The sequence below is a fragment of the Myotis myotis genome, unplaced genomic scaffold (assembly GCF_014108235.1).
Source record: "Myotis myotis isolate mMyoMyo1 unplaced genomic scaffold, mMyoMyo1.p scaffold_m19_p_3, whole genome shotgun sequence".
NCBI classification, from domain to species: Eukaryota; Metazoa; Chordata; class Mammalia; order Chiroptera; family Vespertilionidae; genus Myotis; species Myotis myotis.
The window spans coordinates 205,067,148-205,080,840 of NW_023416335.1; the positions used below are offsets into that span (position 1 = coordinate 205,067,148).

The following is a 13,693-nucleotide window of genomic DNA, read 5'->3' on the forward strand; positions in this document are numbered from 1 at the left end:
GAGAAATTTCGATGTGAGAGAAGCACATTGATTAGTTGCCTCCTGGCCGGGGTGGAGCCTGCAACCAAGGTATGTACCCTTGACTGGAATCGAACTCAGGACCCTTTAGTCTGCAGGCTGACGCTCTATCCACTGAGCCACACCAGTTAGGGTGCCATGCTTTCTAATAGTCCTGGGTAGGTGCTAATATGTCCATTTAATAGATGAGGAAGTCTGAGGCAGAGGGAGATAACGGGACCAATGGCGTCAAGCTAGTAAAATATGGAATTATGATTCCAACCCGGGGGTTCAAGTTGGTTAGGTCTACCTTCTCGCATCTGTCTCTCCAGGGCTCAGCGGACGGCTTGGCACATGAGTAAGCACTCCCCATGTGTTTGCCAAGGGAGACTTTAGGAATAATAACACTTATTTTACAAGCTTATTACACAAATTAAATAAGTTAGTATTAGTGAAAGCGTCTGGCACAGACCCTGGGGTTGAATGGTGGTGAATAAATATTGGCTTAATTCATTGGTGGCTTCATTCATTCATCCTGCCTTATGGCTTGGGGCCATTGCTCCCAGCAGATGTGAGAAGTCAGACCCTGCCTTCCAGTCTTCCCTCCTTTGGCCTCATTCTGCAACTGCCGCGGCTTTAGCGACCCGGATCTTTCTTTCCCTCCATTTCCTCTGCTCATCACGAGCATCTGAAAAACCTACTGGGTTTTAGCTCCCCCAGCCCACCGCCAGCTCCCTCCGTGCCTCCCTCCGCAGGCCCAGGCAGGCTCTCTCTGGGACCTTCCCTGGCGCCCACCAGCCTCACACTCTGGCCATGGGACTCAGAGAGCGATCAGCCTTTTGCGTCTGCTTTCTTTCATTTCACATGCAGTGTCTGAGAGTCACCCATGTGGCCGCCTGTGGCCGCGTTTCTCCTGTTGGTTGCTGAGTAATATTCCAGGGTGTGAATGTACCACAGTTTACCCATTCACCAGTGGGTGGACATCTGGGTTGTCTTCCAGTTTGTGGCTGTTATAAAAAAAGCTGCTATGAGCATTCATCTAGAAGCCTCTGCGCTGACATGTATTGTCATTTCTCTTGTGTAAACACATGAGAGTAAATGCAGGGCAGATGGTAAAGGTATATTTGACGTTATAACAAACTTCTGAACTGGAACTACTCTTTGGTTGGTGAACTGTGCTCCTTTGTCTGGGACCAGGTGACTCACAGCGTTATGAGGGTTGCTTTGTACTTTTCTTGGGTGAATTACAATTTCCTATGTTGTCTCTCCCAAGGACATTTGCATTCTAACCAGAAGTCAACTGTTCCATTCAAGAAACATGCCCCCCCTCCCTTGTCCAGCTGGTGTGGCTCAGTGGACCCAGGAACTGGAAGGTCTTGGTTCAATTCCCCATCAGGGCACATGCCCGTGTTGTGGGCTTGATCCCCAGTAAGGGACATGCAAGAGGCAGCTGATCAATGTTTCTCTCTCATGGATGTTTCTATCTCTCTTTCCCTCTCTAAGATAAATTAATCTATATATATAAAAGCGAAGCAACCAAATGACCGGAATGACCGGAACGACCAGTAGCTATGATGTGCACTGTGGCCAGCCAAACAGCCCAATTGGGGGTGGGGCTGGTTGGCCAACCTCCCTCAGCCGCTCCCCCCTGCCCCCCCCCCCCCCCCCCCCCCGGCTGGCCTGGCACCAATCAGCCCTGATCGGGGCGGGCTGGCCAGACCCCACCCGTGCATGAATTCATGCACTGGGCCTCTAGTATATATATAAAGAAACACTCCCCCCAAATTGTAAATTGAAGGATTAGCTTCTTTCTCCATGAGGAAATGTCTCCCGTGAGCTAGCAGGTAGAAGGGGGTCACCCTAGGTGAGGTGAGGTGGGAGTGCCACGTGGGTCATCATATGTGCTTTCCTGGAACTACAGGCAGGGCCCCTGAGAGCTCCGACATCCTCAGTTCTGCAAGGGAGGTTGACCGTGAGGAAAAGGTGAAGATGGGAGGGGCTGCTCAGGGGTCCTCCCCTCCCCACAGGAGCCCTTGCTTTTTATGCTCAGGCCCCAGGGTTGTCTGTCCCAGGCTCCACGCCTGCCACCAGGGCACAGCAGGTGCCTGTTAGACAGCGTGATGGAGGAGAGCTCTCCTGGGGACAGTCTCTTCTGACTCAGGTTCTCTTGCTCATTCAGACAGTGACAGATCAGAGCAGGAGGGCCTGTAGGGAGGACTCTGTCTTAGTTCCTGCCTGTCTTTGACGCCATCCACTTCTCTCCATCCCCACCTCGCTCCAGGCCAAGCTACCAGCTCTGGCCAATGACTCACTGACCTGCTGGCCTCTGCTCTAGCCCATCAGCCAGAGGAACCACTTTATTTGTAATGTTTTGCTCTATCTATCTATCTATCTATCTATCTATCTATCTATCTACCTACCTACCTACATGCAGTGAAAAGTCTCCTTTTTACCTCTTTTCCCCTTCATCCGGCTTCGCTTTCTGGAGAAAATGAATATACTTACTAGTCTCTTAACAATTCTTCTAGAGGTGCTCTGTGCATATATGAATATGTAAATGCATACAACTGACCTTGAACAACACAGGGGTCAGGGACACTGACCCCTACACAGTCAAAAACCCACATATTACTTTTGACTCCCCAACAGATTAACTGCGAATAGCCTACTGTTTTCCAAAGCCTCACTGATAACATAAACAGTCAATGAACACGTATGTTGTATGTTATATGTGTGATATGCTTATAATAAGGTAAACTAGAGAAAAGAAAATATTATTAAGAAAATCATAAGGAAGAGAAAATACATTTACAGTATTTAGTGAAAAAGTCTGCATGTAAGTGGGCCTGGGCAGTTCACACCTGTGTTGTTCAAGGGTCACCTGCAGGTATTTTCTCTTCCTGCAGAAAAGAAACACACGGCAGTCTATGTGGAACCCTTCTTGGCTCTGGCCTGGCTCAGTTAGTGTATCTTGGAGACTGTGCCCTCTCTGTACGTGAAGAGTCACTCCCTTGCTCTTTTTTAAAATAGCTATAGGTTTTCCTTGTATGGCTGTCCCATACTTTGTTCACTTGATCCCTTATTGATGGGCATTTAACTTACCCCCAACCTTCTGAGAGATTTCTTTTTGAAACACAACAATGATCGTGTTGTTACCCTGCTGATAGCCACTCAGTGGCTCCCCATTTCTCTGAGGATAAAATACCAAGTCCATAATGTGGCCCCAGGGTCCAGTCTGGTCTGCCCCCCACTCCCTCCTGGGGCCTCTCCTCACTGAGAGTCCAGACACCAGGCCCGCCTCCAGATTCTCCAGCACGTCTATGCAGGAGTTCAGTAAGGATCTGTTGAATGAGTGGCTAAAGAATGAGAGCATGAGAACTCCCATTTTACAGATAGGAAAGCTGACACTTCTCTAGACTAGAGCATCTGACCAGGTCCTTCAGGGCGGCAGAGGTGGAGCTGAGAGGGCAGTGCAGGTGCCTGCCTGGGGGGCTGGGTTCTCCCCGCTGCCCCACCCAGCCTCCCAACCCCTTGCCTCCCGACCTGGAGACCCAGAGCCAGCCTGCTCAACCCAGACCTCCCTGCTTGTTGCCTCCTTCCTCCATGTGGCTCTCCTCACCCTCTCCCTGGAGATTTCCAAAGCTTGCCCTCAGCACCTCCTTCCAGAAAACCACAGGCAGCTCCCGAATCCCCCTGGCCCTCTAGCCTGCCCTGGCACCCTCAGAATCCAGCCGCACAGGCAGGACTGCGGGTGCAGCCTAGGAGTCAAGCCACATCTCCATTCCCCTCCTTTTAGGTCCTCATTATTTCTGTCCTTTCTTCAACACCCAGGTCTCTGCGTGATTCTGGGAGTTCCCTCCTTGGATTTATTCTCCCGAAGGAGCTTGGTCTGTGGTGAGTACAAACGTCTCTTAGCAACATCTTGCAGCTCATCTCTTCTTAGAAGGTATTTCTCTAATGATCGAAGGTCTATTTTTATAGATTTCTTCCTTCTCACGATTGCAAGAATTATATTTCTGGCTCAGTGTGTTTTTGTTCAACGATCCTCACTCTACCTATATGTGGTGGGAATGAATGGTCCCCATTTCACTGATGAGGCCCTGCAGAGAGAGCCCTGGCTGGTGGCCCTGCAGTGTGGCCAGCCTCAGGGGTGAGTCCTGATTGGTTAAAACAAGCCCAATGATCTCATTCTCCTTTGCCAGTGACTGGTGTAGGAGCAGGCATGTGACCCAGTTCTGGCCAATGAGATGTAAGGAGATTTTTTCTTTTTCTTTTTTTTTCCAGTGGTTCTTATATGGTTTTTTTTTTTTACATTAAAATTTCAAATTAGTGCTGGGGTCCAACCCCAGCAGGTCCAGGGGTCCCCAAAGGTGTGGACGGAGTCGGCGAAGAAGGAATGACACGGAAACAGCGTTCAGTTGATCAGCAGCCTAGCCAGGATCTCTAGCCAAGTTCTGGCCAGGATCTCCAGCCAAGTTCTGTTCAGGATCTCCAGCGAAGTTCTGGTTAGGATCTCCAGCCAGGTTCTGTGTCCATGTTCTCTCGCTAGGTTCTCCAGCCAGGTTCTCCAGGTTCTCCAGCCAGGTTCTGTAGCCATGTTCCCTCGCTAGGTTCTCCAGCCAGGTTCAGTCCAGGTTCTCAGTCAGGTTCAGTCTCCATGTTCTATCCAGGTTCTGTAGCCAGGTTCTGTCTAGGTTCTTCAGCCATGTTCTCTCGCTAGGTTCTGTCTCTAGGTTCTGTCTCCAGTTTCTGTCTAGGATCTTTTGCCATGTTCTCTCCAGCGAAGTTCTTCTGTCTCTAGGTTCTGTGTAGGTTCTGTGTCTAGGTTCTGTGTCTAGGTTCTGTCAGGAGATTTTTTTCTTTACTAAAACTCTGGGTAGCCCTAGCTGGTTTGGCTCAGTGGCTAGAGCGTCGGCCTGGGGACTGAAGGGCCCCAGGTTCCATTCTGGTCAAGGGCACAGGCTCGATCCCCAGTGGGGGGCGTGCAGGAGGCAGCCGATCAATGATTCCCTCTCATCATTGATGTTTCTATCTCTCTCTCCCTTCCTCTCTGAAATCCATAAAAATATATTAAAAACAAAAACAAAAACAAAACTCTGGGTAGAGAGGGCTGGTAGCCAGAGCTGTGGCAACCGCTGTGTGACGTGAGGCAATCAGCTTGGGAATAAAAGGCCGTAACGCTCAGAAAGGCGGAGCGGAGAGAGTCTGTTCTCCAAGCTGCTGACGTTGCTGAGCCAGCGCCCCAACCTGGGACTCCCCGCCTCCAGTCTCCTTAGGTGGACACCAGCCCTCACCGAGGAGCGCGCGTGGATCTGGTTTTCTGTAACTTGAAGCTGAAAGCGTTCCTTACTGATAACACCGAGGATGCCCCCTCTGCCCCTCGGAGAGGCCTGCGCCTCCTTAGGAAGCGCAGACACAGCTCCAGGGGGCAAAGGTCAGACCTGGGAGCAGCCAAACATGTGGCCCAGAGCAAAGTCACTTTTCCTGTCGCCACTCTTCTGTTTACTCCTTCGTGAAGCGAGGGGTTGGTGACATCAGGGGCATTGCCTAAGGACGGCGGCTCCGGGGGCCGCCTGCACATTAGCCGACGACAGTGGTGAGCGAGAGGGGGGACGTTCCGCTCCTGGCGCATGTTGGGCGGTGACTCAGGGAGGAGTCGGATGGCCTCAGAGTCTATTTGTTCCTCTTCCCCGTTTGTCAGTAATCCTTCATCATGCCCCAGTTTCAGAGTGTATTTTTAGTGGAAATAAACTTCAACGGTCAGGATGACACAATTCCTTCAGGGGTTTCAGCAGCACCTGTGGATGGGGCCACGCCGGAGAGCGGGCACGTGAGGTGGTGAGACCCACTGATCCGGCCTGCAGGCAGGCGGGCGAGCCGGGGAGACCATTGAACTTGGCCATAAAAACAAAAAAGTCTGCAGGGCTGCAAGCCTGGGCGGAGCTGGGGTCTAGCGCCAGTGCCTTCCAGGTTGTCACCACCTGGCCAGGGGAACAGCGCTGGAGAGGACACAGCGCGGGCCAGGGGGAGGGACATGTTTGGTGTGCTCAGGGACCAGCAGGGACACCTGCAGGGCTAGAGGGAGGGACCCAGGGGTGAGAGGAAGGAAAAAGGGTGAAAGGTGGGCAGGCCCAGCACCTGGAGGGGCTTCGGGCACAGTGAGGACTTGGGGTTTGGTTGAAGGAGAGGGGACCTCGTGACTTGATCTGCTTTGTACGTTTCCTTTTAGTTAATCCTCATCCAAGGGTATTTTTGCATGGATTTTAGAGAGAGTGGAAGGGAGAGGGAGAGACAGAGAGAAACATCGCTGTAAGAGAGACACATCAATTGGTTGCCTCCCGCATACACCCCAACCAGGGCCGGGGATCAAAACTGCAACCAGTGTACGTGGCCCTTGACCGGAATTGAACCAGGGACCCTTCAGTCTGCAGGCCAACGCCCTAGTCACTGAACTAAACCCGTGAGGGCGCGATCTGGTTTGTTTGAATTGGAGGGCTCTGCTGCTCTGTGGACATTGGGGTGCAGAGAGCCAGGAGTGGGGGCCAGGAGACCAGCGAGGGGCTGTGACCCGCGCCCAGGCAGGGCATGACGGCGGCTGGGCTAGGACAGGATGTGGCAAGGCAGTGGAGGTGGTGACAAGTGGACAGATTTAGGTGGACAGAGCCAGTAGGCCTTGCTGACAGCCTGGATGTGTGGAGGAGTGAGAGCCGGATGGGAGTCAAGGGCCACTCGTCAGTTTTGAGCGCGGGCAGTCGGGTGCCTGGTAGGGACTCGGCAGTTTTCAGGCGCTGGGTCTGGTTCCTGGAAGGAACCAGGGAGAGAGACAGCAGCCTGATGTCCACCCTCAGTATCTCAGATCTAGTGAAACGGGCAGGAAGCCTCCATCAAGGGACTGGTAAGGTGATTCTCCAGAGCGGGAAGTCCCCGTGGGCCGCCTGTGCCCGCTTATCTGATGAGAGCTCCCTTTCTGGGCTGCGCTTGTCTAACCCACCTGCCTCAGCTTCGAGGACTCAGCCGGTCGGACACCCGGAGGTTAGAGATGTCTGGTCTAGGCACTTGCTGGAATTGGGAAGGACCGAAGAAAGGAGGCAAAGGTGAAGAAATCATCCGCCTTCAGATGACCTCCCCCAGGCTTGCTGAAGTGACCTCGCCTCTACCTATAGCGCTGATGCACCTCCCACATAACCATAGGCTGTGCTCTGGCGGGGTAACTCTGCCAGCCGCCGGAAGCCAGAGCGGCGCGTCAGTCTCCATTATTCCTCAGGTGCTAGCTGGCAGGAGAGAGGATGGGAATCTCAAAGTTTCTTTTTTAAAAAAAATAATATATTTTTATTGATTTCAGAGAGGAAGGGAGAGGGAAAGAGAGGTAGAAACATCAATGATGAGAGAGAATCACTGATCGGCTGCCTCCTGCACATCTCCTACCAGAGATTGAGCCTGCAACCCGGGCACGTGCCCTGACCGAGAATTGAACCGTGACCTCCTGGTTCATAGGTTGATGCTCAACCACTGAGCCACACCGGCCGGGCTGTCTCGGACCTTCTTGTCACCTTTTTAGTCATCAGTGATTCCTATGGAATTCAGATGTCAGATGGAGCCTTCGTACCCCTTGACAGCTTCAAAAATGTTGGTGTGGACTCTCCAATTCCACGCCCTGCGGAAGCCTAGATAAAAAATGTCTGGGAATTTGGTGGTGGTGGTGGGGATGTGGGGTGACCTTGGTAACAGGCTACCTCCAGGCTATTGCATCCCCTAGTATTTGTCTTCACATCACACCAACCTGATGAGCCGTGAAGCTCATGTCCTTCCCTTTTTTCTACTCTAACCTGATTGCGAGCATGTGGTCCAATGTTTGGAGGGAGTTGTATTCAGGGTGCACAGTCCAGCAAGCAAAGGGAATGAAAAAGTCATTCTATCTCTGCTGTCATCTTTGAAATCAAACTGAAGAGGATCTCAATTCTCTTCCTCATCAAGGGAGCCTCTTCTTAGTCTTGCTGGTTCCCATTCCCATCCCCATGTTCTCCTGTGCCTTTCGCCTCCCAACCCTTTCCGCCCTCCTCCCGAGTCTTCCCCCTTCCCTCCGTCCCCTGTAGCCTCTGTTTCTTTGTTTCTGACCATCCTGCAAATTCAGTATCACAGAGGGCTGTAAAACAGAATGCAAAAGACCGGACTGTGTTAGAAGGGTGTGGGGGGCAGAGGCACGTTTTAGTAATGGCTGCTATAACCACCCCCTTTCTCCAATTCACATCAGGCACCTGTGCTCTGAAAAGACCCTTCAGCCACCTGCCCCCGAAGTTGGCCCCACAGGAGGCCACCTGGAGCCATTGTGATGGCATCTTTATGCCCTCTGTCTGCACTGATCTCCAGGGTCTCTCCTCTGCTCCTCCCGGGAGGTTCTTGCCCCTCAGCGTCTTCATGGCAAAACGGAGCCAATGCTTGAACCGTCCTCAGAGGGCTGTTGGGAAGGTGGAGTGAGTCAGGGAAGTGCCTGGTACATGGCAGGTGCTCATGAGATGGGATTGCACTTCGGGTGCACCGGCTCCCCTCTGACTCAGTTAAATCCACAGTCAGGGCCTAGAGGGTTTGGCTCAGTGGATAGAGCATCGGCCTGTGGACTGAAGGGTCCCAGGTTCGATTCCGGTCAAGGGCACATGTCTGGGCTGCTGGCTCGATCCCCAGTAAGGGGGCATGCAGGAGGCAGCCAATCAGTGATTCTCTCTCATCATTGATGTTTCTATCTCTTTCCACTTCTCCCTTCCTCTCTGAAATCAATAAAAATATATTTAAAAAAATAAATTCACAGTCAGGGAGCTGAGCAGCTGGCCTGGTGGGGCACGAGGATCGGCTTACGGGCCGGGAGAGTGGTTAGAGCAGAACAGAGGGCTGTGGGAGGTCCCCTGCCAGGCTGAGGGGTTGGGTTTCAATGTTATTATTATTAATAATAACAAAGCAATGAGAACAAGCATCCCGCGTTGCACTCCGAGATGCCAAGCCCAGCATCACGGGCGCTGGATTCTCTTCTCCCATTTTACAGATGGATAAACTCCAGCTCAGAGAGCAGAGGCCACACATCACAGCAGCAGCAGGGCCTGGTGAGACTTGGGTCCTCCGACTCCAAGGCCAGACCCTGGCGGCAGTGAGAGTGGGCATCGTCCCCATGTATCCGGGAGCCTCTGTGTATTGGCAGGGATCGCTCGTTATGGACAGTCCCCTCCCAGGACAGGGTGGGTGTGAGAGTCTTGTCCCCTCTCCCCTTCCCTCTTTCTGCCCAGGAGGTTGCAAACTAGCTGAGGACTCCCTCAGGCCACCCTCAGATCCTCGGTGGTCAGCCGTCATGGAGTTGAGGTTAATGCCGTTTTGGGTCAAGAGTCCCAGGCCCCGTCCCTGCCTTCCTGGTCAGCCGGGGGTGGAGAGGAGGAGAGGATCTGCTCCAATGAGAGAGGGGACTCTGGTCCCCTCAGCCCTGGTTTGGCATTTTATGTGCTGGGAATGAGAAACCCAGCGTTGCTATGGAAACTGCCATCCCTGCTCCCTCTGTCATTCTCTGTGGGAAGCTCCTGTGTCGGGTAGGGGGGTGGGTGTGGAGCCCCCCCCGCCGCCCCCCCTTCCCCCCCCCCCGGTCCCCCCCCCCCCCCCGCGCAGGGTGTGGGAAAGCAGCAGGACGGCTCTGGGGTGGGTGTGGGGAGGGGTGCAGGGGACAGTGGGAGCTGGGAGAGGGCTTGGACCCTGAGTGGAGGGCAGGGTGGAGGGCAGCGTGGAGTGTGGGTTGCTACCGGGACCATCCAGGCAATGGTCACTCACGCTCAGAAGGCAAAGAGTTTGCAGAACACGGTCAGATGGGCTGTTTGGAAAGAGCTGGGGCCCTACAGTTACCAAGACGCAGGCTTGGATACCAGCACAGCCGGCTCCCCGAGCCTCAGTTTCTCCATGTCTGGATGTGCTGAGTGATAGCGATCCCACAGAACGGGCGCATGGGGTTGTGACTACACACCTGTCCTGTGCCTACGTCTATACAGGAGGTGGCATCCAATGAGGGAAGGTCCCTTCTCACTCGCCCACCTCGCCTGATCCCACTCAGGTAGATGGTATGAGCCCACTTTACAGATGAGGAGACTGAGGCCCGCCAGGGGAAGGAAGGGGCTCTTGGTCCACTGGGAGTCAGGGCAGGGCCTGGACTGAACCAGGATCTCTGGTGCCTCCCCACCTCTAGCCCCTCTTGCTCTCGGCTGCTGCCTGGAGCTGGCCAGAACTGCTGGGCTGTGACCTGCAGGACTCCCTCGCCCTCAGCCACAGGCTGAGCCCCGATGCAGCAGGCCTGCGGCAAAACCACTCTTCTTCGACTTGCAATGTTAACATGGAAGACAGTGCTGTGCTTTCTCTGCGGGAAAGAAAAGGAGGGGGTGGGAGGAACACAAGCCCCGCCATTGCCACCCCCGCCCCAGCACCCCTCTCCCATCCAGAAAGGAAGGAGCGCCTTCCAGGTGACTCGTTCCCTCTTTCTGGGGCAGAAGAAGGTGGGGAACTAATTTTAACTTCCCAGGGATTTTATTTTTTTAGCTCTTATGTTTATCAGACTAGGGGTAGGACGTCAGGTGCTCCTGACTGTGGGGGGAAGAGTTGAAGCAGGCCCTGCAAATCCCAGCAGGAGGGATGCCAAGAAGACCACAGTCCTGCTGGTGCTCCCCATCCCCCTTCCAGGGAAGTTCCTGCTCTGCCCCCCCCCCCACTTCCCCTCCCAGAGCCAAGGAAAGTGTCGCCCCGAGAGTTAAGAGGCTGCAGCCAGGCGCAGGAATTTGTGAAACCTGAATTTGCTGTGTGGCCTTGGGAAAGTCAGTTCCCCTCTCTGGGCCTCAGTGGTCTCATCGGTAACAGAGGGACAGTAATGGCTTTCTTGCCCACTCCCAGGGTAGCTGTGGAAGCTCAAAACATTGCTGGGCTGACTTTTTTGGCCTCAGCATTAAGAGGGACAGAGCAAAACTGGAGAGAGTCCCCGAGGAGTGATCAGAATGGGGCAGGGACCCCTGGTCTGTCGGATGGAGGGGGAGGACCAAGGGATCAGGCTCCATTTTGTGCCCAGCCCAGTGCCTGGCATGTGGACGGTCTCTAATACACATTTGTGAGTGATAAATCAATGAGAGTTCCCACTGGGAACAGAGACAAAGGTTAGCCTGGAGAAGAGGTTTATGGGAAATCAGACAACTGATGCTCCAGCAACAGAATGGCTGTGGCGAGACACGGGGTAGAGATGGTTAGAGACAGGTCCTGGGGACAAGTGCGCAGACACGGGAGGACAGATCTCAATGTGCACGAGGCCGTGGGGGTGGGAGTGGGGGGATGAAGTTGCATTACGCACTGTGATGTGTCTGGACCTGCAGGACCCCCTGAAGACAAACAGCTACATGTTACCAAGTCCTTGCTGACGGGCTGTTCAGGTTAGGGTGAGGGCCCAGTATATGGGGCCCATCCGCCCAGGTTCAAATCTCGGCTCTGCCCCTAACCGGCTGTTTGGTTCTGGGAGAACTACTTCCCATCTCCAAGTCCCAGTTTGCTCACCTGTCAACTGGGGATATTGTTACCTGACTCAGGAGTAGCTTAAGGGTTACGGGTGGGCCTAGCTATGCACATCCAGCTGTCCCAGAACAGAGTCCGGCAGGTAGTCAGTGTTTAGTTAGTGCCGTGTGAGTGTTGGCCATTACTGCCTGTAGGTCCCCATTGTCCAGATGGGGAAACTGAGGCTCATGCAGATTCAGCGATGTGCCCAAGGTCACCTACCTTGAAAATGGCAGCACCAGAACTTCAGCCCAGCTGCGCGCACCTGGAAGCCTGCCCCCCTCATCACTGTGATGTTCCCATCACCCCTCTAAGAGAGATGGTGCCCCCCTTCAAAGGCCAGGAGGCAGGGCCCCAGAGAGCAAGTCCATGACTCCAAGTCACAGAGCTGTCTACAGGCAGAACACAGGTTTGGCTCCAGAGCCCGCAGGCTCGCTTCCCACTGCACCACACCTTCAACCCCTGGGTGCCATCTGAGGCAGGAACGGCTGACTGGGGTGGAGCGAGGAGCTGCCTGTCGCTGGCCACGGGCCAGTACAGGCGGGATGGGCCCTTCAAGATGGCACAAGGTGACCTTTCTGCTCCCTTGTAGCCTGAGGTCGGGTGATCAGATGAGGTGATGAATGCGGAGGCTCTGGAGAAGGTGAAAGTGTGACGGGTGAGGTAGGAGCGCGAGCCCTGATTTCTGCTGGGGGGTGGGGAGAGCAGGAAGTCTCATTCTTTATCTGGATCATTCCTTCCCTCCCCCTCAACACCCCCCCCCCTTGTCGCCTTCTCTCTTCGTCTGTGTCACTGGCCCTCTCTGTGTCCCCCTGTCACCCCACCCCAAGCAGCACTCAACCAAGATGAGTAACTAATCCCCCATCTTTCTTATCTGGTCCTCTCCGATTTTGTTGCTTTTGACCGAAGACGATTCAAAGACATGTGATACCCAGAGTAAGTTACAGAATCTCACTGAATTTCTCTGCCTGAAAGCATGCAGCAGTCAAGGGTCATTTGATAAGAGGGACGGGTGGATCGATGCAGCACCGCAGCACGTCAGCTCTACTGCTCTGTCAACGTAAGAGACGAGGCAAAAATAGATAATCTCAGCGTTATTTACACGTCTGTGTCCGGCACAAGCTGTTTATCTTTGTCTGGAACAGAGTTAAAACTGCTCCCCGGGCACTTTAGCCAAGGACCCTGGTGGAAAGGAGGCATAAGAGATGATAATAATAGGAAGACAGCTGCTCGGCGCTTCTGACAGCGAGCCGGTGAACTGGAGGAGTCTGAAGACATCCGCTTTCATCCAGACGAATAAACACCTTTCCTCTTCCTTCCATTTGGGTGGAGGGTTTATTCTGTTCTAGGCCGTGGGAATACAAAGCCGGTGGAGATAGACACCGACAGTCGACAGGGACACGTTCCTGTCCTGCTGGGATTTGGGGCTCAGGGGAGGACAAGGCCGGTAAACAGGCAATTAGGGGGAGTGTGTGAGTGCCTTGATGGGGTGCACAGAGGCCATGGGGGCCGGTGGAGGGGCCGTGTACTGGCACCAAGAGAGACATAGGGATAGCCTCAGACAGGTTAGAGACAGAGCGACCCACAGCACGTGGGGTCCAGCTGACACCCCAGCCCTGTGGGTGCGGCCCACAGGATGGCCCGGAACCAGAGTGGGCTTTGGAGACGGGCAGGGAGCCCACGGGGAGCACATGATCAGCAACGCCGCCGAGGGGGACCGGTGCAGAGCGTGTGGAGGGGCTGTGGGCTGTGAGAATGTTGGGGATGAGCAGAGGTTGGCTCAGGGGAGTTGGGGAAGGGGTTGGTGAGGATGTGGGAGGCCACCCCCTGCGCGATGGGGAGCCTGGAGGTCCGAGCAGGGAGCGCCGGGCAGAGTTGCGGCGGCTGGGCTCCAGCTTGGGAAACATAAGCCTGGCAGGTGGAAGGCTTGCCCCGGCTCACCATCTGTTGAAGGAAGGGTCACACAAGTGCCACCTGGCTTCCCGGGGGGAGATAGCATCTGGGTGGCAGCGAGCACTCCTCGGGGAAGACGCTGGATGGGGCCCGCTCATGATTTATTCAGCAGCGTCAGACACCTGCGGTCTGGGGCCAGCGCTGGCCTTGGCCGTTCTCCAGGGCTCGGCCTGTCTCTCTGGGTGACCCGGAC

The 13,693-nt window shown here is 54.3% G+C and overlaps 1 protein-coding gene across 1 annotated transcript in view; it reads left to right on the forward strand.

The window, feature by feature from the left end:
• The first annotated feature begins 3,868 nt into the window (after positions 1-3,868).
• RASD2 (RASD family member 2) overlaps positions 3,869-13,693 on the forward strand; it is a 32,835-nt gene continuing 23,010 nt past the window's right edge. The window contains exon 1 of the mRNA XM_036300796.1: positions 3,869-3,891. The gene's annotated coding sequence lies outside the window, so the exon portion shown is untranslated. The remainder of the gene's footprint in view (positions 3,892-13,693) is intronic.